Source organism: Notamacropus eugenii, chromosome 3, assembly GCF_028372415.1.
Source record: "Notamacropus eugenii isolate mMacEug1 chromosome 3, mMacEug1.pri_v2, whole genome shotgun sequence".
Taxonomy (NCBI): Eukaryota; Metazoa; Chordata; class Mammalia; order Diprotodontia; family Macropodidae; genus Notamacropus; species Notamacropus eugenii.
The window spans coordinates 10,690,889-10,715,642 of record NC_092874.1 but is presented as its reverse complement, the minus strand read 5'-3'; the positions used below and the strand labels follow the sequence as shown (position 1 = coordinate 10,715,642).

Genomic DNA, 24,754 nt, shown 5'->3' with positions numbered 1-24,754 from the left:
CTCTCCTTAGCGTTCCTCCCCTACGCATTGTAAGGCAAGCAATATGATGCTATTACACATGGGAAATCCAACAAAACCTATTTCCATACTAGCCATTTCACCAAAAAAGCAAGAAAAGTTTAAGAAGTGAAAATCTGCTTCTATCTGTACTCAGAGTTTATCAGTTCTCTCTCTAGAGGTAGGTAGCATTTTTCATCACAAGTCCTTTGGAATTGTCATTGTATTGATCAGAGTAGCTAAGCCTTTCACAGTCGATCAGAATATTGTTATTACTGTATATTTTGCTCATTTAACTTTGCATTAGTTCTCCCAGGTTTTTATGAAAATATTCCCCTCGTCATTTCTTACAGCACAGTAGCATTCCATCACAATCATACGTCACAACTTGTTTAGTCATTCCACAATTGATGGATATCCCCTTAATTTCCTATTTATTGCCACCACAAAAAGAGCTCCTATATTTATTTTAACAAGTAGATCCTTTTCCCTTTTCTTTGATTTTTTGGGGATACACATGTAGTAGTGGAATTGCTGGGTCAAAGGGTACGCACAGTTTAATAACTCTTTGGATATAGTTCCAGATTATTCTTCAGAATAGTTGAAGCAGTTCATAATTCCACCAAGAGTGCGCTAGTGTCCCAGTTTTTTTCGCATCCTTTATAACATTCATCATGATTTGACATAGTACCTCAGAATATTTTTAATTTGCATTTCTACAATTATTAGTGATTTAGAACATTTATTCATGACTATTGAAAGCATGTTTCTTCTTATGAAAAGTGCCTGTCACATACTTTGATCACTTATCAACTGAATTCACCCCCACTCTCCAATCACTGTCTTCTTGTGGTGGAGATACTTTTGTAGCTCAGTGAAACTATTATCTCAATGAAACTATGGATAATGTCATTCAGGGTTACTCAAGGTGGAAAGATCATAGTGGGAAGTTCTGACAAAAGATGTCCTACTACAGAAGGAAATGGCAAATCACTCCAGTACCTTAGCCCATAAAACACCATGGACAGTACTAAAAGGATAAAAGAGACGACATTGGAAGAGGAGCCCCTCAGGTCTGAAGGCGTCCAATATGCTGCTGAGTAAGGGCAAAGAACAACTACAAGTAGCTCCAGAAAGAATGAAGCAACTGAACCAAAGTCAAAAGAAAACTCAACTCCAGATGCATCTGGTGACAAAAGGAAAGTCTGATGCTGTAAAGGTCAATATTGTGCAGAAACCTGAAATTAAGATTTATGAACCAGGGCAAGCTGAGTGTGGTCAAATAGGAGATGGAAAGATTAAACATTGACATCTTGAGCGTCAGTGAACTTAAAATGATGGTACTGAGTGAATTTAATTCAGATGATCATTACATATTCTACTGAGGGCAAGAATCTCTTAGAAGAAGAGGAGTAGCCCTTACAGACAGTAAAAGGGTGGGAAAAGTAATACCAGGGTAGAATCTCAAAAATGACTAAATGATATAACTTGAATCCAAGGCAAACTATCCAAAAGGACAGCAATGCAAGTCTATGCTCCAACCACTGATGCTGAAAAGGCCAAAACTGATTCATTCTAAGAAGACCTACAGCATCTTCTAGAAATCACATGGGGGGAGGGTAGATATCATATTCATCATAGGGGATTGGAATGCTAAAGGAGGAAATCAGAAGATAATTGGAATAACAGGCAACTTTAGCCTTTGGAGTACCAAACGAAGCAGAGCAGAGACAAAACAGAGCTTTGTCGGGATGACTCACTGGTCATAGCAAACACTTTTTTTTTCAATAATCCAAAATATGATTCTACACATAGACATCACCAGATAGTCAATATTGAAATCAGATCAGTTATATTCTTCGCAGCCAGAGGTGGGAAAGCTCTATACAGTCAGTGAAAACAAGACCTGCAGTTGACTCTGAATAAGATTTTGAGTTTCTTATTGCAAAGTTCAGGATTAAATTGAAGAAAGTAGAGAAAATCATCAGACTATATAGGCATGACCTAAACAACATCACTTATGAACATGAAGTAGAGGTGATGAATAGATTTAAGGGATTAGATCTGGTAGACAGAGTGTCTGAAGAACTATGGACAGAGGCTTGCAATATTGTACTGAAGGCACCAATTTAAAAAAAAAAAACTTTCCAAAGAAAAAGAAGAGTAAGAAAGCAAAATGGTTGTCTGATGAGGCTTTACATATAGCTGAGGAAAAAAGGAGAGCAAAAAGAATAAGAGAAATGCAAAGATATAACAGAATGAATGCAGAATTCCATAGAATAGCAAGGAGAGGTGAGGTTTTCATAAACGAATAAAGCAAAGGAATAGAAGAAAACAATAGAATGGGAAAGATGAGATCTCTTCAAGAAAATATAGATGTCAAGGAAAATTTTATGCAAATATAGACGTGATAAGACAAAAAAATGGCAGAGACTTAACAGAAGCAGAAGAGATTAAGTGGCAAGAATACACAAAAGAATTAAACAAAAAAAATTTTAATATCACTAAACAATGATAGTAAAAGGCTAGTGGAGGTGAGGGCACTTCAGCTGAGCTATTTAAAATCCTAAAAAGATAAGGCTGTTAAAGGGTTGTACTCAATATACCAACAAATTTGGAAAACTCAACAGTAGTCACTGGATTGGAAAAGATTAGCTTACATTCCAATCCTAAAGAAGGGCAATGCCAAAGAATGTTCAAATTACTGAAGAACTGCACTCATTTAACACATCAACAAGGTTATGCTTAAGATTCTGTAAACTAGGCTTCAGCAATAGGTAAACCAAGAAATAACAAGAGCAAGCGGGTTTTCAAAGAAGCAGAGGAGCTTAAGATTCGCTGGATTATGGAGAAAGCAAGGGAATTCCAGAAAAAAAATCTACTTCTGTTTTGTTGACTGCACTAAAGACTTTGACTATGTGGATCAAAACAAAATATGACAAGTCCTCAAAGAGATGGGAGTACCAGATCATCTTCTCCTGAGGAACCTGTATGTGGACCAAGAAGCATCAGTTAGGACCACACATGGGAATAACTGATTGGTTTAAGATTGGAAAAAGTGTATGACAAGGTTGTATATGTTCACCTTGTTTATCTAACGTATATGCAAGGTAGGTATATCATGTGAAATGCCAGGCTGGATGAATCAAAAGCTGGAATTAAGGTTACTGGGAGAAATATCAACAATCTCAGATCGCAGACAATCCCTCTCTAGTGGCACAAAGTAAAGAGGAATTAAGAAGCATATTCATGAAGATGAAAGAGGAGAGTGTAAAAGCTGACTTGAAATCTGTCATCAATAAAAACTAAGATCTTGATAACTAGTCCCATCACTTTCTGGCAGCTAAAGGAAGAAGAAATGGAAGCTGAGTCAGATTTTATCTTCTTGGCCTCAAAGATCACTGGAGGCACCGACTGCAGCCATGAAATTAAAAGATACTTGCTCCTTGGAAGAAAAACTATGGTAAGTCTGGACAGTTGACTAAAAAGCAGACATCACCTTGCCCACCAAGGTCCATATAGTCAAAGCTATAGCTTTTCTAGTGCAATGTGTGGCTGTGGAAGTTGAACTATAAGAAAAGCTGAGCACCATGAAATCAATGCTTTCGAATTGTGTTTGAGAAGACTTTTGAGAATCCCTTTGACAGGAAGGAGATCAAATCAGTGAATACTTAAAGAAATCAATTCAAGCCATTCACTGGAAGGTCAAATACTGAAGCTGAAGTTTAACTACTTTGGCCATATCATGAGAGGATGGGACTTATTGGAAAAGACTGTGATGCTGGGAAAAAACTGAAGGCAAAAGAAGATAGGGTCAGAAGAATTTTAGATGGAAAGATAGTGTCATGGAAACAATGAACTTTTACAGACTTTGAGAGATACTAGAGGATAGAAGGGTCTTGTGACCTATGGTTCATGGGATTACAAAGGGTCAAACATGGCTGAACAACAACAAAATCAATTGAGGTATGACTTCTATTTTTATAGATTTGATTCAATTCTCTACATATATTTAAGAAATAAGGACTTTATCAGAGAAATTTACTGTAAAATCCACTCCCGGTTTGCTGCTTTCTTTCTAATTTTGGCTGCATTGGTTTTGCTTGTACAAAACCTTTTTAATTTCATGTAATTTAAATTGTCCATTTTACTTTCATTAATCTTCTCTATCACTTATTTGGACATAAACTCTTCCTTTATCCATAGATCTAACAGGATATACTTTCCCTGATCCCCTATTTTACTTACGATATCCCTCTTTACATCTAAATCATGTGCCCATTTGGGCCTTATTGTGGTATAAGATGTGTGATCATCTATCCCTGGTTTCTACCAGACTACTCTTCCATTTTTCCAGAAGTTTCTGTCAAATAGTTCTTTCCCTCAAAGCTTAGATCTTTGGGTTTATCTAACACTATTGGATAACTCATCTGTTCCAATAATCCACCACTCTGTTTCTCAGCTTTTACCAGATTGATCTGATGATAACTAGGATAGCTTCCTTCACATTTTTTTCATTGATTCCTGTTGATATTCTTGACCTTTTTTTCTTAAAGATTAATTTCACTATTATTTTATCTAGTTCTATAAAATAATTTTGGTAGTTTGGTATGACATTGAATAGGTAAACTAATTTAGGTAGAATTGTTACTATTTTATTGGCTCACCTAGCCATAAGCAATTAATGTTTCTCCAGCTGTTCAGATATATATTTATCTGTGTTAAAGGGGTTTCCTAATTGTGTTCATATAGTTCCTGGGTACATCTTGGCAGCTATACTGTTCAATATTTCAAACTGCCTGGAATTAATTTGAATGGAATTTTTCTTTATCTTCCTACTGGTTCTTGTTGGTAGTATATAGAAATTTATGTCGGTGTGCTTTATGCCCTGCAACTTTGCTAAAGTGGTTAATTGTTTCAAATAGTTTTTTTATTTGGTCCCATAAATATATCATTATACTGGCTCTAAAGAGTGAGAATTTTATTTCCTTGTTGCCTATTTGTATTCCCTCGATGCCTTTTTCTTCCCTTAATGCTATTGGTAGTACTTCTAGCACAACATTGAATAAAAAATGGTGATAACAGACATTCCTCATCTTATTGAGAAGGCTTCTAGCTTATTCTCTTTACACAGAATGCTTGTTCCTTGTTTTAGATAGATGCTACTTATTTTTTGAAAAGTTTCACTTATTTCTCTGTCTTTAAGTGTTTTTAATAAGAATGGGGTCTCATTTTTTTTAGTCCAAAGCTTTTTCTGCATGTATTAATATAATCATGTGGTTTTTGTTTTTTTATTTGATATGCTCAATTATGCTCGTAGTTTTCCTAATAATTAAATCAGTCCTTCTTTCCTGGCATAAATTCTACCTGGTCATAGTGCGTGATCTTTGTGATATACTGTTGTAGTTTTCTGGCTAGTATTTTAATTAGAACTTTTGCATCAAAATTAATTAGGGAAATTGGTCTACAATATTCTTTCTCTATTTTTTCTCTCCTTTGTTTAGGTATCAAAACCATACTTCTACCATAGAAGGAAGGACTCCTTTCCTATTTATTTTTCCAAATAGCCTGTATACTGAAATTAATTATTTTTAAAATGTCTTATAAAATTCACTTGTAAATCCATCTAGTCCTAGTAGGGAACAATTTTTGAAAATAAACTTCACGCTGAGAAATAGCTTCCTTCCTGTGGGGGGGTGGGGAGTGTGTGGAGAGTCCACAATTCCCTTATTTTTCTATCTTTGTGAGTTGCATAAAAAGATAAGCTCCCTTATGAAAGAAATAAGCGAGCAGAAAATTCACACTTGTTCCCTTGGTCCCATCCCTAAAACACTCAGGTAGGCCAACTGTATGATTTTTCAGTTGAAAGCCAACATAGAATCCTTGAAAATGTTCCAGCCAGACCTTGGGTAAAGTGAGCTGAACTCTCTAGGTTATGGTATCCTCATCTTGGTTGTGCTAGATGGCTGCTACGATCCACTCCAGTGCAGAGATTATGTACTCTTACATTTTAGAGTTGAGGAAACTCAAGCACCAAGGGTAAAGTGACTTAGGGCCAGAACTCTCTTCTGACTCTAAATTCAAGGCTCCTTCCACCAGACCATGCTCACAATTCAATTCAAAAATTTAGTAGAGACCTATGATATACAAGGAGTACTGAGAAGATAACAACCTATGTTTTTTCTCTAATATTCAAAGGGAAGAATCACAAAGACTGGGAAGGAGTGATTAAAATAATTCAACTTTTGCTTAGTCACAGAGACCTCTCTTATAATTACAGCTAGTACCCAACAACTAATTTAGGCCCATGCCTGGCCAATGAGTAATTTTCGTCCCCAACCAAATAATTACTTCTTTTTTCTGATTATTGGGCCAGAGTAAAATAAAGCTTGTTGGGACAATGACATTTTCTGGTTTCTGAAATTTAGCTACATCAGAGATCAGTCTGGGACTTATCACAAATGAGAAAGTCATGTTTGTCTTTGATGTGTGTTTTCACAGATTTCCTTCTGCTGATCCCAAAGCCCCTGACTTCCCATTAGGTCTCCAAAATTACTGATCTTTTATCTTAACCCTGTAGAGTTCTATTCTCTGATTTCCAAGGTAACAATTAAGAAATTGCTAATTTAATCTCTATTAATCATAATCATATCCAAGGCTGTAATATATGGATATTTAATGAGTTTCTTTTACTATTGCAAGAAATCATAATTGCCTTGACATCACTTCTTAAAATGGAGTTAGATCACAAATAAGAGGAAAATTTGATGAAAAGTATATGAATACTTCTAGGGGATCCATGATCTCACTGATGTGAGTACAAGTTCCACTTGCATGTGTAGATCCAACTCACCCATGATTCTTTAGTCAGACTGTTATTAATGTCCTCCCATGGCTCATCTAGTAGGGATCTCCCTAATGGACTGGAGATCTTCCTCTACATCTTTCAACATTTCAGAGATATTGGCATGAAACTCAGGCTACCCACTGATTCTCCTTCATGCTCCTTCCATGGCTGGTCCACTTCTGTTTCTGGTCATACAGGAGTACTTCCTTAGTGAAATTTTCCATACAACTGATTTGACTTTACCTTCCTTAGGCTCCTCTTCCCTGTTTGGAGGGCCAAGGGGTGGTATCCTACACTCCTCCCAATGCCTTCCTTTATAAAGGGCAGATACAGGACTCTTAGATTCCCACACTTTGCATTTGCTGCCCTTCCTGGTTTCAACTTGACAGAACAAGATAATCTCATGCCTGGTACCTCTATTTCCCATACTGCTCTCCCTACACTGCTTTCTGGCCTCATTTTTTGTGATAAATACACACTGCTTTTATAGTAGTTGAGGGTGTTATTTTTCATTTTCAATTACTCTCCAAAATAGATACACAGCAAAAGGGTCCAAGGATCTTTCCTTGAAGCATCAGGCTTGAGAAGTGACCCTTCCTCAAGATCTGTTGTCCTTCTCAGAATTGAAATGTAATTATCCTTTTGCCAAGGTATTTGGGCTCTGTCTCTCTGTTATGTATAGCCATTGGGTGCCTGCGGGAACCAGAGAGAAATCTTTTCTTTAGGCATTAAGCATTAAAGGGCAATAATGAAGGTGGAGTACTAAGGGCTTTGCCCCCAGAATATGGATATATAAATAGGATTCCCCCATTCCTTCGGCTTTGTGGGTGCACAGAAATAATGGAGCCTAGCAGATGGCTAGCAAAAATAATTAATTAAATGAGGAAGTTTACTCCAAAAAGCAAGTGTCTGTGGGCATCAACCTTACACCCAACCCAGGGCAGGGGACTAAGATCTCTCCCCATACCAGAACCTCCCCTACAGCTAATTTTGTCTTTAAAAGCTGATTTTCAGGATCATTTTAGAATGTTTCCCCAGGTGAGTTATGTTGTTGGTTCAAATAGATGACACACAGAAAACATCGATATGGATGACAATGATATCTCATAACTAGGTACATGTAATTAGCGAGCATTCACTCCATCAATGAACACGCCGTGTATCTTTCATCAATTTTCCTCTTTTCTGGGCTGACTCCAGTCTCAGCAGCAATATGTCAAAGGGATCATTATCCCTGAGATTGTAAAAGAAATTAATCAAGCAGTTGTCTTTGCAGGGTAGAAAGTGATATCAAAGGTAATGGTGCTCTAAGGCTGCCAAATCAGGCGACCATTGCTAAACCCAAAGAAATCACCAAGTACTGCCCATTCTGCCCTCTCTATGTAGGGACAAGGACAGTCAAAAGAAATTGTATGGGCCTGCAGCTGAGTTATACCAGAGACACTTCCCAGGACACATGGAAATGTTCAGCAATGCATGTATGGGGGCTGGGAGTAGAGAGACGGAGGAATGAGGGGAGCAAGAAAGATGAGAGAAAAAATACAAGGGGAAGTCATGGAGCTGTCTTGGAAAATTTCCTAGGATCATTGATGCAGAGTTAAAAGATACCTAAAGAACACAGAGTCCAATTGCATTCATTTTACAAATATGGAAACTGAGGTCAAGAATTGAAGTACCAAAATCTTCAGTCATCAGATTCCAAATGAAGAGGTTTTTTCTCTCCCCCGCCCATACCACATGCTATCCTTCACATTCCTAAGTTTTATACTTTCATCTAGTTCTGAAAAGTTGCACCATCTCCAGAAGAGAATATGAGAACAGTGAAGAAACTGAAGATCAAGTTATATGAGTCAGTTGAAGTTACTGAGGGCACCGAGTCTGGAGAAGGTGAAATAGGGGAGAATTGCTCTTGGACTTCTAGTAACGATAAAGAACTGATATGGGAAACTGACATATTCTGCTTGGGCCCAGAGGACAGAACCAGGAGGGATTAAGATTAGACTATGGGGATGTAATTTAGATCTTTGCTCATTTAGAAGGTGTGGAGAAGTATCTCACTGAAACCTGATGGAATTGTAGGATGGTTAGCCAGTATCTGATTGAAGGATTATTCATACTCTTGGCTTTAACAAAAAATAAAGCAACTAATTTGAAGTTACTCATGGGAGAGAGTTAAGAAGATAGCTAACTATGCAGAAAAAACTCACCCCTTGTGAGGGCATAGCTCTTCACCTTTTCTATTATGTATCTTCCAGCGTCCAGCCAAGTATGAGGAGATCTTTTTCTTCCCCACCCCATTACCTGAAAAACAAACCCAACAACCAGGCAATAGTGACATGCAGTGGAGGACCGCAAATTTGGAAGGCAAGAAATTCTCAAGGTACTAGACATTGGGCTGACAAGTGTGTGTTAGCCCACCAAAGCCCTGTTTCTCCCCCTTCTGTTGAGCAACATGAATTCTAAGAAAACAAATCTCCAACTGTGTGTGATCCTCTAACATGTGTAATCAACCCCAAGATTTTACTGTGGCAGGAAAAAAACAACTCATGAGCCCCTACCCACTTGCAATTATATACTGAAGGTCCTTATAATTCTTGAAAATGTCAAACACTGAACACTTTTTTGCTTCTTGGATCTTACACACACACACACACACACACACACACACACATGTCTATAGACACAAAAGAAAGAGTAGGAGTGATAGAAAAAAACAAAGGTAAATTTTAACTTTTATTGGGACAAGGCACAATATATCTTGGGTCTAGCAGATGTTCATACTTACCAAATTGGATAATTTGCAGATATTTGCAAAGTGAAAGAAGCTATGATCTAGGTTCCAGAACTAGGTTCTGGTGTGAACTAAGCATGAAATAAAGGAAAAGAAGAGGAATGAGGATGGGTGAGCTAACCACGTGCTGGAATCCCTCGCAAGCATGAGAGAGGTACAAAGCATACCTTGAAGAAATACTCTGTAGCTTGAGATTCCAGAGCACAGCATTCCCCAGCCATACCATGTCCTAGGTTCCATTCATGAGGAAAGATTCAATATATCTTTATGCATTTCCTCATAGCAAGGAGGATATTTTCCTTGAGGGAGAGGCCCCAATGATGCAGATGATAGCCATTTGATGCCTCCAGTCAAGTTCATACCAGAACAGATACTGCACATGATTTTCATTTTCCAATGACTTTGACTTTGGATCAACTTTCAACTTATATTAGCTTAAGCATCAGTTGCCATGAGGTCAGATATATTAGGAACTGGATTGGATTTCCCTGGTCACCTAATCCAGTCCCCTTCATGAGGAGGCAGATGAGGCAATGGAAGCTGGGGAGATTAAGTGACCTGCCTGAGGGAACACAGGTCAGAAAGGTAAGATCTGAACTTAGGTCTTCCGACTCCATATCAGTGCTATTTGCACTGCATCATAGTGCTATACACCCTACACCTACCTCAGCAGCAGCTCTTATCAAACAACCAAGCATTTATTAAACATCTACTCTGTTCCAGGCACCATACTAAGTGCAAACATTCCTCTACCCTCCAAACCTGCAACTGGGAAAGCAGTGAGGATTAACCTGCATGTTGAATGTCTATCTTACCTTTGTGGCTGGATTTTGTTTGCTTTTGCTACTTACCATAAGTTTTTGCCTTCCCTTACAGGACACGTTTATTTTTATTTTTTACTCATATCTGATCACCAAAACAGAGAATAGTTCTCCAAATACAAGATCTTGAAAAATTTATGTCCCTGCAGACTTGGATGATACAGTTATTGTCCCTAATCAAGGATTTTGTAAACATTTGGGAAAAAAATATATTAGTGTCCCATACTGCAAGTCAGTATTCACCATCTGTTCTTAAGCTTGTCTCTATCCACAATGAGTTTTATTAACTCTATGGGAGAGTAACGAGGAATATTTAGAAATGTAATTTATGAGAGTGGCCTATGAAAAAGATAAGGTCCATTGATGTAAATTGTACAAGTTTGTAACCCATTATCAGCCAGATTTTCAGATCACTTTTCTCATTGATGAGAGTTTATACTGGAATCGTCCCAGTGGTAGCACATGGCATTGACCAACCGAAAACTTGGGTGCAACTTCCAGGCCAGTATTTTTGTCCTTTTTACTGTGTTGATCTGGACTCAGAAGCCTCTAAAGGCAGCATCCTCAGCTCCCCTAAGGGGATATCCCATGTATACTAATGGATACCGTTCTTGTCAATCACATGGAGATTGACAGATCCAAGAAGGTGGAGCCTACTCTTTCCAGTAAAGGAAAATCTCAAAACTTGGTTTTAAAAAAGTTATTTTGTTTTCTTTGTACATCTCTGAGATATCATTTAGGGTAGCAAAGTCCCTGGAAAGGAAATTTCCATTATTAGTGCAGTCACTGACGTTCTGTCACTTGACATCCTAGGCTCTTGCCTAGCCAGGGTCCAACAGCCAGTGATATCAGAAATGGGAATTAAACCTAGATTTCCTGACTCAAAAGCCAGCTCTCTATCCATAACCCCATGCTGTCTTTCTCACAGTTTCCTCATTGGTAGAATAAGGGCATTGGACCAGATGACCTCTGAGGGTCATTCACTTTCCAAGTCTAGGATCCTATGACTTACCGAGGCAAAGTCGTCTTCCACCAACACCACTCCCTGTCACATTCTCTCCATTCAGGCAAGATAGCTTGCTAGCTTTACCCTCCATACACAACATTCAATCTCCGGACTCTTTCTTCTGTAGCTTCACATAATGATCTCCCCAGGCTGGAAGGCACTCCTTCCTCACCTCCATAAGAACTTCCCTGATTCCCTCAGTGCTGGTTGTTAGCACTCTCTCCTTCCTAGATTTATTTTCTATGCACTTTGTATTTAATTACTTATGTGTATGATTTATCCGCCCTCCCCAACCTCCAGTAGAATGTAAGCCCCTTGAAGAAATGGGCTTACATTCTTTCATCTGTGTCCCTAGTACCTGGCACAAAGCCTTACAATCATCAAAGAAAAAGGGAATCTTTAAGCACCAGGCAGACACTGTTAGGGGCTAAGACACAAAAGCAAAGGGAATGAGTCTCCACCCTTAAAGAGTTTCCAATCTACAGGGGGAAACTAACAATATATAAAGTCCTAATGAGAACAGACATAAGATGATTTGGGGGAGATAGTCAGAGTTGGGGGTCAACATCAGGAAAGGTTTGATGTAGAGAGTAAAGACTGATTGGACCCTTGCAGGAAAATGCATGTAGAAGGTGCTTAACAAGTGATTATTGAATTGACTTTTGGGTGGTCAGTGCTGATAGAATCGATTCTAACCCCAACCCTAAACCTTTGATCTTTTCCCATACTACTGAATAACTACACTCTCATCTCTCTGCTGCCTTTAGTCATGTCCCAAGAGAAAAAAAAAATCCTAAAATCAACAGCGTCTGCACAAATGTTAGGTATCCCTTTGGCAAATATCCTGATCCGGACACACTTAAAAAAAATCTTAGAAAGAAAAAAAATTCTAATGTTACAGAAATTCTTGCTCTGAACTTTAATCTGCTTTAGCAACCTGGGTAATGGTTCATTCCATGTTCAAATCCCAAATGCATTGAATGAAATGTATGCAAAGTGAGCCAATAGACTGCTTTTGATCACAGCACCGAAACTCATTTGGTGTCCATGGGAATCTAGCACAGCCTGGCAGCACTGAAGCAAAAGAAACACTTGGCATTTAAATGCATAAGAAGCCTTTCAAGATTCTCTCATTTTAAGTCAGTCTAGAAAAGCAGATTAAAAATATCTGACGTATGGCATGCTTTATCAAAAGGTTAAGTCAGCAAGCAAACACCACCTGGTCTATCACAAGGCTTACCCTCTCGTAGTCCCACTTGCCACCAAAGGTCCAAGTATTCCATCTCCTGAATGCTTCCTAAATGATCAATTATTTATGAAAGTGAACTCTATGTATATGGAACTGTCTTATGTTTCCCTAATTCCTGCAAAGGATTAGGAAATCACAGAATTATGGCTTCTCAGAGTTGAAAAGAACCATAGGAGAGCATGTAATACAATCCATGCTTGAACAAGAATCCCTGTCCACCAGCACGTGCAAATGAGCATCATCTTCTATCAAAAGTAGCCATGTGAGTTGGAGATATTCTTATTTCCCCAAAGTCCTTGATGGCCACTACATTGTGAACATGCCTCTCTTTGAGAGCTGCTGCAGGAAGCTGTCGCAGTAGAGACTTTTTCTTTTGGATGTCTCTAGCCTTTGATCTTAGAACCTGAGCTCCTGCATTCCCCAAACTGGATCACTCTTGTTTCACCTATGCACACTTAATGTACACACATCCATGCCCGTACATATGTCATTTCCCTTGTTAGAATTCCAGGGCCTAGAACACTGACAAAGAATGCTGCCCCTTCATCAACTCTCATTTAATTGAACTGCAGATCTTCCAGCTAGAAGAAATCTCTTCCTCATCAAATTCCCCCAGAGCTCTGTCTGACTATCTTTTGTCCCCAACACAGGATCAAAAGATCTGAAGCAATAAAGGATCTCAAAAGTCATCCAACCTAAGGCTTTTAATTTCAAATGAAAAAATAGAGTACTGAGATGTTAAGTGATTTATCCAAGGTCACACATGTGATCAAATAACTGAGATTAGAGCACAAAGCCAAAACAGCTTAAATTGGTGCACTGTCTCTGTTCCTACAGATAAGCTCCTTGAAGGCAGAGATTGATTTGGGATTTGTTGGTTCTTTTGAGGGGTGGGAGGATACAGAAATACATTTCTTGATTGCATCTGCTCACTATTGACTTGACTCTCTTCCCTCCTACATCCAAACATGAGGACTGGCTCATAGCAGTGAGCTCACTAGACGCTCAGGAGACCATGAGCTGGCTCAAAGAGAAATGGGGATAATAGGTAGGGGCAATCATTCCAAGCTGTCTTGGCAAATGACTCTCAGCTGGTGAGACACAAAGAAGGTGAACATCTGGGGGAAGGTGACAAATAGTCTCAGGGTGAGAGTGATGAGAAAAAAAGTGGCCAAAAGTACCAGCAAATTTGGAGAATAAGGTTGGTTGTGGAAAGTGAGGGATGAGGTAGGGAACTGCACCCTCCTTGCCATCAGACTCCAACTCAGCCAGTCTGAAAGCAGTAAGAGGCAGTCACCAGGGAGGGCAGAGGCAGAGGACTTGGTACAGACATCCAGACAAATATGTGTGATAAATAATATCTAAAAAGAAAGTTAGGAATGAGTACAAGACCAAAGGATCAGAACCAGTAAAGAAAGTAGATATTTAATACTGAGAAGTAGTAGGCAAAGTGGTATATATGTATACATATGTATACATATATACATATATACATATATATACATATACATATACATATATATATATTGGGCTAGGGAGGGAGGATGTGCAGATAACTCACCTGACCTTGGGGAAGTTACAACTTAGCTCAGGTGGTAAAACAAATACCACTCAAAAAAGAAAAAAAAAAACAACGTTTTTGGTTTGTGTCCCTAGCACATAACACACCACTCTACACAAAGTATTGTGATTACACCTACACACCACACAAGAAAATAAAAACTATTTTTTTGTTTTGTCTTTATGTTCTCAGTTTTTCACACAGTGCTTTGCACATAGTAGGCATCTAATAAATGCTTGTTGAGTTGTATTGCTGGATACTAGGGAGCATAATCCTCATACTTGTCATACAATAAGTGTCTAATAAATGCATGTTGAATTGGATTATTGGAAACCAGATAACATTTTCCCAGGAGCAAGCATACTGCCTGGCACATAGTAAGTGGTTAATACATAATGCTTGTTGATTGATATGCTGAGTGTGAGACATTCTTTCCCACAGATAACCCAAGTCATGGGATAGAGGGTGCGAGGTAGACTTGAGGGAAGGATGTAAGCCTTGAAGGACAAACCAGGCTCAAATAGGCAGAGAAAGTGAGAGTAATAAGGGCCAAATTGCCAAGGTCAATTGGCAAGAAGCTGCAGACACATGGGGTGGTGAGAGAGACCCGAAGAGAGAACATAACTGTCTTCAAATATTTGAAATCTCTAACATGGAAGGATTAGATTTTATTTTTCCTATATTGCACCACAGAACAGAACTATAAGCAATCTGTGTCAGCTGCCAAAAAACAGATTTAAGGGAAGCTAGATTTAAGGAAAAATCTTCCTACCAATTGTAGTACGTGGACATCCAATATACTGAGGCCTGGCCTAAGGATGACCTGGCCTTCCAAGGACCATGGACCCTCTCTACACCCAGGCTTTTGACCAAAACTACATGTGCATGAAAACAAAATCCTGGCTGAAGTTCCCATGCCCACACACTGAGCCCAGTGCACCTCCGAGCTACATCCCAATGTGATAGAGGTCCCAGGGTTGGTGCCCCAGAACTGTCTTCAGACTGAGTCTTATACTATAGTTCCTACCCTAGTCTGAAGACCTCCTAAGGCTAAGTCAGTGTTGAGAATTTCAAAAATACATTTAAAATAATAATAAATTGGCCCTAACTTCTATCATTCATCACAAAATGTTTAGACCAGAGGGAACTTTTAACTACTTGGTCCAACTCCTCATTTTTTTAACCAGTAAAATCTATGAAAAGAAATTATATTGTGGCACAATAATGTAATAGAATATTATTGGGCTGAAAGAAGCAATGAATGAGGAACTGGAGAAATTTTGGAAAGACTTATTTGAACTGATGCAAAATGAAGTATGTAGAGCTAAGAGATGTATATAGGACAACAATAGTCTATGAATATGACACTAAAGAACTAGTTAAACTCAAATTAATTACAATGACCAATCTTGATACCAGAGAAGATATAATGACATTTGCTACCCCTTCCTGGCAAAAAGGTGGGGACCTATGGGAGAGAAATGTTGTGCATGCTATGGGACAGTCTTTTCATCCATTGGTTTTATTTCTGTACTTTGCTATCTTATGAGGGAAAATTCAATGGAAGAACGTAAGATATAGCAATAAAAGACTGATCTAAAAAATTAAAGACATTGACTTTTTAAGCCTGTAGAAAGAAGGCTGCATTATAGAACCCATAAGAATTTTGGAGAACAAGAGTGAAAGATGTCATCAAGAAGATGGATGATAAAGAAGACGACAGGCTGGTGGTGATACGTGAAGGGCCAAGCGTGCTCTCTGGTGCCCTCAGAATGTCAGAAGGAAACAAGGCAGGCTTCCCATCTGGTGGGTAGTCTCCCTGTATGACAATTAAGGGGTCTATTCAGACAACTGAGAACAGATTGTGAGAGTCTTTGAGTGTAGACAGAATCCTAAGGCAAGTAGGTAAGGTGATGAGAATTCATAACCATTTATAAGTAAAGAAGAGAAAGGATGCATGGAAACAAAAATGTGCATGAAAATGCCATACAGAAGAACAGTCTGAAGTTTTCAATTGAGAATGGCTTCACTGGCAAAACCAGAAGAATGTTGTGTGCTGTACCAGCAACATCGTACAATGATCAACTGTGAAAGACAACTTTTCTCAGCAATACAACGATCCAAGACAATTCTGAAAGACCCATGATGAACAATGCTATTCACCTCCAGAGAAAGAACTGATGGAGCCTGAATGCAAATTGAATCATACTTTTTTAACTTCATTTTTCTTGAGGGGTTTTGTCTGCTTTCTCTTTGGCAACATGGTTAATATGAAAATGTTTTCCATGACTGCACACATATAATCTATATCAAACTGCTTGCTTTCTCAACAAGGAGTGGGGAAGGGAAGAGGGGAGGGAAAGAAGTTAGAACTTAATTAGAAAAATGAATGCTCAAAAATTTATTTTACATGTCACGGAGGAAAAAATAAAATATAAAAAAGAATATAAACTCCTCAAGGTCAAAGAATATTTGAGTCACTTGTATTTGTATATATCACCTGCATTTCACACTGTGCCTGGAATATAGTAAGTACTTCATAAATACCTTAATGATGAGAGAGACAGAGAGACAGAGAGACAGAGAGACAGAGAGACAGAGAGACAGAGACAGAGACAGAGACAGAGAGAGAGAGAGAGAGAGAGAGAGAGAGAGAGAGAGAGAGATGACTTCATTCATACTCTTACATCAACCTACCCTAACTACACCTCTGATTGCAGAGGAAAATAGTTTTATAATTTCCAGGTACCAAGCATCATGGTCCATGATTTCATCCAGTTATCATGGCTACCTTGTGACAGAGGTAGCACAAGTCATTTTGCAGATGAGGAAACAGACTCAAAGAAGTTGACTTGTTCACAGTTGCACAGCTAGGAAGAGACAGAGTCATGACTAGGACCTAGTTCTTTTGACCCATATGCTGAAAGACACTGCCCTAGGTTCTGTGAATACAGAGTCATCAATGAAACCAACCCTACTCTCAAAAGACAGGATGAAATAATGTGTGCAGGGACCAAGGAAGCTGGTTTGGATGGAATGCAAAGTTGATAAGAAAGTCTAATATGAAATCAATCTAGAAAGATAGACTGGAACCAGACTATGAAGGGATGCTGTCAGTTGTCAGTGCAAATATATAAGATTAAAAGCCATTTCCCAAATAAAGCTTGGTCAGAGGGCATGAATAGCTTTCAAAAGAATTGTAAGCTACAAATGACCACAAGAAAACAGGATCCAAATCACTAATAGTAAAAGAAATACTCATTAACACAACCTGGAAGTTTCATTTCATATACCAAAAATTGGCAAAGATAACAATCCCCAGAAATGGGAACAGTAAATGTTGGAGGGACTACAGGAAATCAGACACACAAATGTACTGTTGTTGAAATTATTCATTAGTCAAACTATTCTGGATAGCAATTTGGAATTGCACAAGAAAAAATAGTAAAATATTCACATCTTTGACTTAAGTTACTCTCTTAGGGAAGAAATCATCCCAAGAAAGTGAAACAGAAAAAGATGTTGTATATATACCAAAACATTCGTTTTTGTGGTTAAAAAAAATTTAGTAGATGTCCATCACTTGGGAAGTCGCTGAAAAACTTTTGGGGGAGGAGAGGGGAAAGTGAGTAGAGGGGATCTATGATTTCATTGGAGAAGTGAATCCTGCTAAGAATTCCATTTACCAATGAAGATTGATCCTTGTTCTGAAATTCTAGTCTTAGAAAGTTGTCTAAGGGTACGAAGATGCTAAAAACAAAATAAAAAACAAGTTACATGACAACTTTATCATATAATTAAAATAGCAAATTGTACATAATAGATTTTCAGTTTCGTGTGCAATTATCCTTTTTTTGTATTCTACTATGCTATAGAAATGCTTGTTTTATTTAAGTTCAGAATTTCTTTAAAAGTAGCCCAGGATCGCACAACTAGCATCTGTCAGAGGTGGGTCTGGAATCTAAATCATCTTGACTCCGAGACCAGCTCTTTAGCCACAATTGCATGCTGGCATCATGAAGATCATTGTGCTGTAAGAAATGAGTCTTAGTGAAGCCCCTCTTTGTGCATCCACTGAGGGAGCTTAATATAGATTTGTGGTCCAGTCTAAGGCTTTTGGTTTTGTGTTCCCTTTTGACCTCCCCTCCCTTGTATGATGTGTTCTTTATAGCAAAACTCACTCAAAATAAAACAAAAATTAGCATGGTTTTATCTGGAGATGAAATTATTTATAAAAATACAGATAGAAAATGAACAAGTTTTAAATAGAGCAAGGAACTCCCAAGGGTGTCAACGCCAGTTGGCCAGCAGTAATGGGCCAGGGAAGAGAGAGCAGAAAAGAGGTAACTTCACCATGCCCTGCAGTGTAACAAGCAGACAATCCAGGACAACAGCAAAATCTGTACAGATAGGTCATTCCTTAAGTGGGTCATTGAGTCAGACAAGGCTCTAAATGCTCATGATTACATTCAGTTAAAGCTAACAGTTCCTCTTCTCTATGCACCGTACAGAAGAACCTGGGCTTCCTCTGTCCCTCATCCCTTCTGCTCTCCCCTTCCTCCTCCCATCATTCAGTCTCTCCATCATTCATTCCCTCCTTCCAGCTCGTAAAGAACTATGCTTGCCATCTGTTCCCTTGATAATAAGAAGGAATAGGAGGAATTAGGAGAAATATGGGCAGATACATAGAAACAGATGCAGAATGAAACAGGCAGAACCAAAAGAACATAACATAGGACTACAACAATTAAAAACAAACAAAATATCCCTAATGGGAAACAATGTATAGGTTATCAGGCGTAATCCGATATTTTTCACTATTTCTGTTACAAGGAAGGGCTTTAATCTAGGTACAGGTTGGGGGAGGAAGGAATATTTCTCCCTAGAAATGATTTAATGACAAAAGGCAAAAAAAATTATTCAAGGGAGAATGGGAGAGACAGAGAGAGGTTTGTATTTTAGGGACTGATAGATGGCATGATGGATAGAGTGATGGGCTTAGAGTTAGGAAAGCCCAGGTTCAAATCCAACTTCAGATACTAACTAGTGAGACCCTCAGGCAAGTCATTTAACCTTTTTCAGTCTCAGTTTCTACACATGTAAAATGGAAATAATTACAGCGCTTACCTCATGGGGTTGTTGTGAGGATTAAATCAGAGAATATATGTAAAACAACTTACAAACTTTAAAGTGCTTTGTAAATGCTAGCAATCATCCTGGAAGCAGTAGGGAGCCATTGAAAGTCCTTGGAAGGATGGAGATGTTGATATGGTCAAACAAGTGTTTTTCAGTGTAGGATCCTTTTCCATCTCCCTTAATACTAATGTCTTCTGTCTGTGATCATTTCCAATTTATCCTGCCTATTTCTTGTTCATACATAGTTATTTACTTATCATCCTCTACTCCCCCCCCCCCCCCATTAAATTGTAAACTCCTTGAGAGCAGGGATTGGTTTTACTTCTTTTTTTGTTTGGTTAGGATTTTGTTTTTGTATCTCCAGTGCTTAATATAATACCTGTTACACAGTAGGGTCTGAATAAATATCGAATAAAAAAACTCAGGCAAGGAAATATTGGAAGGAACATTTTGGAGGAACTGAACTTGACAATTAGGATAGTCCTTCATGTCAGGATAATTCGTCTTCTTCTTCATCTTCATCATCATTCTTGGAAATGGATGTCTGCTCCAAATATGTGATTAGTTTCAGCCAGCTCATTTTTTTATGAGTCCAAATTTAGTTTTCTCAGACAATCTTGACAGCAGTAGGGTTTTGGGGTTTTTTTTTTGTTTTAACTGTGTCAACCTCCTTTCTTTTGTACTCTGAGTTAACAAAAAAAGTCCACATCACACAAAAATTAAAGAAGGAAAAATACCAAGTAGCAGGAGTGGTTGAGAGAAAAAGGTCTTTGTTGTGAGCTGACAGGAGTCTATGGTTCTCCTCATCCAAGGCACAGTGATTCTGAGGAAGAGTTGTCAGTTTAGAGCTTGAGGACCTGGGTCTAAATCCTGTCTCTGCTAGTCACTATACCTTGAATACGTCACTTCACTGGGCCTCAATTTCCTCATATGTAAAATGAGATGGATTGGACTGGTGGATTGGACTAGTTCAAGCTCTGGTTAGATGTGAATACAAAATGTTGGTCTCTTTTTGCCCTGTTCCTCTATGGAACACCAGGTACAACAGAAAGAGCAGCCCTGGCCTTGGAATCAGATACCAGGGTTTGAATCACATCCTGGAGGCCCACTGTCTGTGTGACCTTGGACAATTCACTTAAACTTCTGTGTACAAGAAGAGGAGGTTGGGATAAATGGCCTCAGAAGTCCATTCCAGCTCTATTCTAAGGCATTGGAATAGATCAGTGTCACTGTCAGTTTGGCTACTTTGGCCATGAAGCTAATGCCAAGTACCAGGCTTGTTCCTCCCTCTTTTCTTTTAGGACCATATGGTCCTAAATGGGTGCAGACCAGAATACAGAGCTTTAGTCTACTGTCTGCACAAAATGATCTGAAATGAGCAAGAGGGTGTTGCTCCTGAGTAGAGGAGAGGCAGCATCCAACAGCTGAGTAAAAAGAAATGATAAGAAGTCATCTCACAAATTGTAAAATGACTGAACATGCTTAGAACTATTGATAGGAAGGCAAATGGCAGCTCTTGGGCTAACTTGGCTCTAGGTATCCAAATAAAATGTTAGAAAGGAGCTTTTAAATGAGTTAATGAACCAAGATAAATAAGATTAATTGTGGGGAGGACAACCAACTAACTTTCTATTTCTCCATCATGGCATCCCAGAAACTAAATAATCATTCCATACATTAGGTCAAGTCTCATCTCTGTACAAGAAACAGTCTTCTGTGCCCTCATTTCTCTCTAGTAGCTTGTTGTTGCTCAATCTTGTTCACAAATATATGACTAGAATTGGGAGGGAAGAGAAGGGAAACTTGCTATGCGTTAGACAAGAACATCCAGTCCTTTGCAAAGGTCAAGTTTTCTTAATTACTCATGACTTCGGCTGATGAATTTTTTTAAACCTTACTTTAAATATTCTCTGTGTGCCTTTGCCCTCGTTCCCTGCGATTTTCATAATACCTCAGAGGTCTGGAAAGTTCCTGAGGCTGCAGATATACAGACACTCTTTGCCCTCTGAGTTGTCTGTGCCTGGAAACTCCCCCTTTTCCTGATGTTGGATCATTTCCAGTGAAACAAAATCCCCTCTTCCAGATTCTTGTACCTGTGCGCTGCATTTGCGTGTGTGTAAGTAAAAAAGTACCCATGCTCAGAAACACAAGGTTTGTGCCGGTACTGTGGGTGTGTTTATACAGAGATGGAGAGGAACGCTTCCTTCCCTTTCTTTTCTAGCAAAGATTTAACGTAGTTAGGGCTGCTCTTTCCCCTTCCTACTCAGTCTCTTTCCTCTCCCATCCCCCAATTCTATTTCTCTCAGGATACGAATTTTCCTAGTCATTCAATGCCATGTACTAGCCTCAGCTCTCCTGGAAACCAGAGCCCCGGAGATCTCGTAGATTCTAGACTAGAGAAACCCATCTCACCTCCCCCCATCCCCTGAACGCCATTCCCAGCTCTCCTGCCCAATCCTTCAGCACTAAGCTCCATGCTCACCAGTTTCCAGCTTTCAGTTCTGTGGCTGAAGGAGAAATGAAGTTGCCTTCTTCCAGAGATCACCGTGTAACGACTCGTTCTGGACAAGAGGCAAGGCCGCGCATCCGAAGCAGCCTTGGTCCCCAGGCTCAGCAGCCCTGAGGACTGGTGTCCCGGCCTGTTTCTCTACATCTCCGATTTCCCACCGAAACCCCCTCCCAGCACCTCAGGCTGGTTCGGGACTGGACATCCTTACTCAGTAAATCTTCTGTATCTTCGTCTCTCTGTCTCTCTCTCCCTCCACACACACACACACACACACACACACACACACACACACACACACACACACACACACACACACACACACACACACACACACACACACACACCACCTCTCCTGAACTTTCTCAAGAGCCCCGCATCTCGGTGAATATCATGGATGCCCGCGGCGTCTAAAGGGGAAGATGCTGAGCATCCCTCCCAAGCAACACGTTGGAGGAACCAACTTTTCAATCTCTTCTCTTCTAACACAAGCCTTTGGATAGGGGACAGGGGGGATAGGGAAGAAGGATGCTTGGCGCTGGCGCTCTTGGGTCCTGGATGCCCCTGCCCAATGGGCTCCACCTGCTTGGCAGAAAGGGTCCTACTAGCTAGAACTCAGTAGGGGAGATGACTAGATTCCCGCGATTGGACAGTCTTAGCCCAGGAAGAGGGCAGAGGAAAGAGAGGGGGAATTAGACCCAAAAGGAAGCCTCTCCCGGCCCGTGCCCAAGCTCTGCCTGGACTGAGTGGAGAGCGGCACAGAGCAGGAACACTCACTCACCTTTCCCAGCCGCAGCTGCCTCCGATCCTCTTCCGCAGGGTACTGGGGGGAGGGTCACTCTAACTCCCCCTCCTTTCCCCCGCTGCCATCTTCCTGGGGTGCTAAGAACTGAACCAGGAGTGGAGTGGAACTGGGTGCGGAAAGTTGCCTGGGCGGTTCCCGCTGCCTTCGGGGCTCCAGCTCATGCCCGGTCCCTGGGGGTTGAGGGGAGCCCCGCTGGGGTAGGATTGGGACCCGGGTTAAGTTTCACGGTGCGTCTCAATGAGCCGGTGAGCCAGCTAGGGAGAGAGGGAAGGAGCGAGCCAGCCAGCCAGGGCTGCGCGCCTCTGCCTCTGCCGCCGGGCGCCTCTGCCGGGAGACGCGGGAAGCTCGTGCGGGAGGGCGGCTCCGAGGAAGGAGGGGAACGAGAGAGGGAGGGATGGAGAGAGAGAGAGAGAGAGATGGAGGAAGGGAGGGAAAGAGGAGGAGGAACGGAGGGCGGCAGCCTAGTGCAGGAGGCCAGCCGCGACGGGCACCCGTCCCGGTGAGCAGCCGCTCAGGAGGGATGGACTGAAGGACTGACCAACTGACCGATCGACAGCCCAAGGGAGCCGAGAGCCGCAGCGGCCGCCAGCTGGGTTGGGTGGGCTAAAAATAGCAACCCCGACGAAAGCGGGGGAGGGGAGAGTAGGGGGGAGGAGAAGGGGAAAAGGGGAAGGAGGGAAGAGGGGAGGAGGGAAGGAAAAAGGGGAGGAGGGAAGGAGGATGGAGTTCAGGCCCCGCCCTGCCCTGACTGGGTGGCCTTTGCACCAACCTGGGGAGGCGTGGGGTGGGGTGCTAGCCTGCAGCCCGGGGGGGCCTGCGCGGGTACACCCCGGGGGAGGCTTAGGCGACTAGGAAGCCCAGCCCTGGGCCAGAGGGGCAGAGGAGAGAGAGCGGGGTGAGGAATGGGGGGAGGAGGGGTTGGGATGCTGGGAGAAGGACTGATTCCCAGAGGAGAAAGCTGGGTCGCATGTAGAGCGGCAGGTGGGAAAGGGGCTGGGCGTGGATGTAGACGAGAAAAGAGTGGGAAGTTGGACGTGGGTGTAGACCAGAGACTGGGTGCTGTGTGCTGGGGTCGGGTGTAGATCAGAGCCAGTTGGGTTTAGGGCAGGCGAAGACACGAGAAAGGTCGGGAGGTGGAGGAAGGAAGCAAGGTGAGTAAGGGAACCTTGGGGGGGAAACGGATGGGTTCTCTACAACTGGAGACGCTGGGGACCCGACTCTCCGCTACTCCAGGTGGGAAGGCGGGGACGCTGCTGATCCGCACACCTCAGCCCTCAGCCTTAGCAGCGGCTGCTAGGGGGCGGGGTCCACAACCAGGTGTCCACAATCTGGGGCCAAACTCAGGCCTTTCCCTCGCTACCGATCATGGCCTACACCTACCCCTTTAAAGCTCCAAACCAAGAATCTGTCTAGGGAAAGTGATCTGTTGATTTACTTAACTAAGGACAAATTGGAGGAAGCCTGATCCCCACTCCCCTCCTCACTCTCCAATCCACCCTTCACCTACCCACCCCCACATACACACACTGCCAGCCAGCCTGATCACCTTAGCAGCTTTATTTAGAGCCCTCAACCTGTGGACCACCTTGGGGTCACTTATCCCTACAAGTGATGAGGAAAGAAATATAGGAGGGAGAGAAGGATGTTTTGAGGTCACAAGCTTGTGAGCTGGAAGGGACTCTAGAGCTCTCCCTCTTTAACCTAGTTATTTTACAGAAGAGGGAAAGCCACATACAGGTTCCTAGGATTTGAGTTAGAAGAGACCTTTGAGATCATCCTTTTCTACTTCCTGAATTTTGCAGTTGAAGAAATGGAGGCCCAGAAAAGAGAGTTAATGGAAGATGGCAGTTGAAGTAGCAGAATCTCAGCTCCAAGCCTCTGCCTCCCAATTCACTGCTCTTTTCACTATATTCCTGGGCCTTTCATTCCTAGTCTCTGTTCCATGATTTGTGTTTCTATATGCACCTTACCCTTACCTTATTCTAATCTACTACTTTGTTTTAATGTAACAACATCTCATTTATAGACCTGAAAA

The 24,754-nt window shown here is 40.9% G+C and overlaps 1 protein-coding gene across 2 annotated transcripts in view; it reads right to left on the bottom strand.

The window, feature by feature from the left end:
* HDAC9 (histone deacetylase 9) overlaps positions 1–23,603 on the bottom strand; it is an 885,788-nt gene extending 862,185 nt beyond the window's left edge. Inside the window, exon 1 of one of the 2 annotated variants that reach the window (XM_072650844.1) lies at positions 22,696–23,603. The gene's annotated coding sequence lies outside the window, so the exon portion shown is untranslated. Of the gene's footprint in view, positions 1–9,051; positions 9,683–22,695 lie in introns of those variants that run through there. The other variant, XM_072650846.1, reaches the window with a different exon arrangement.
* Positions 23,604–24,754: the final 1,151 nt, after the last annotated feature.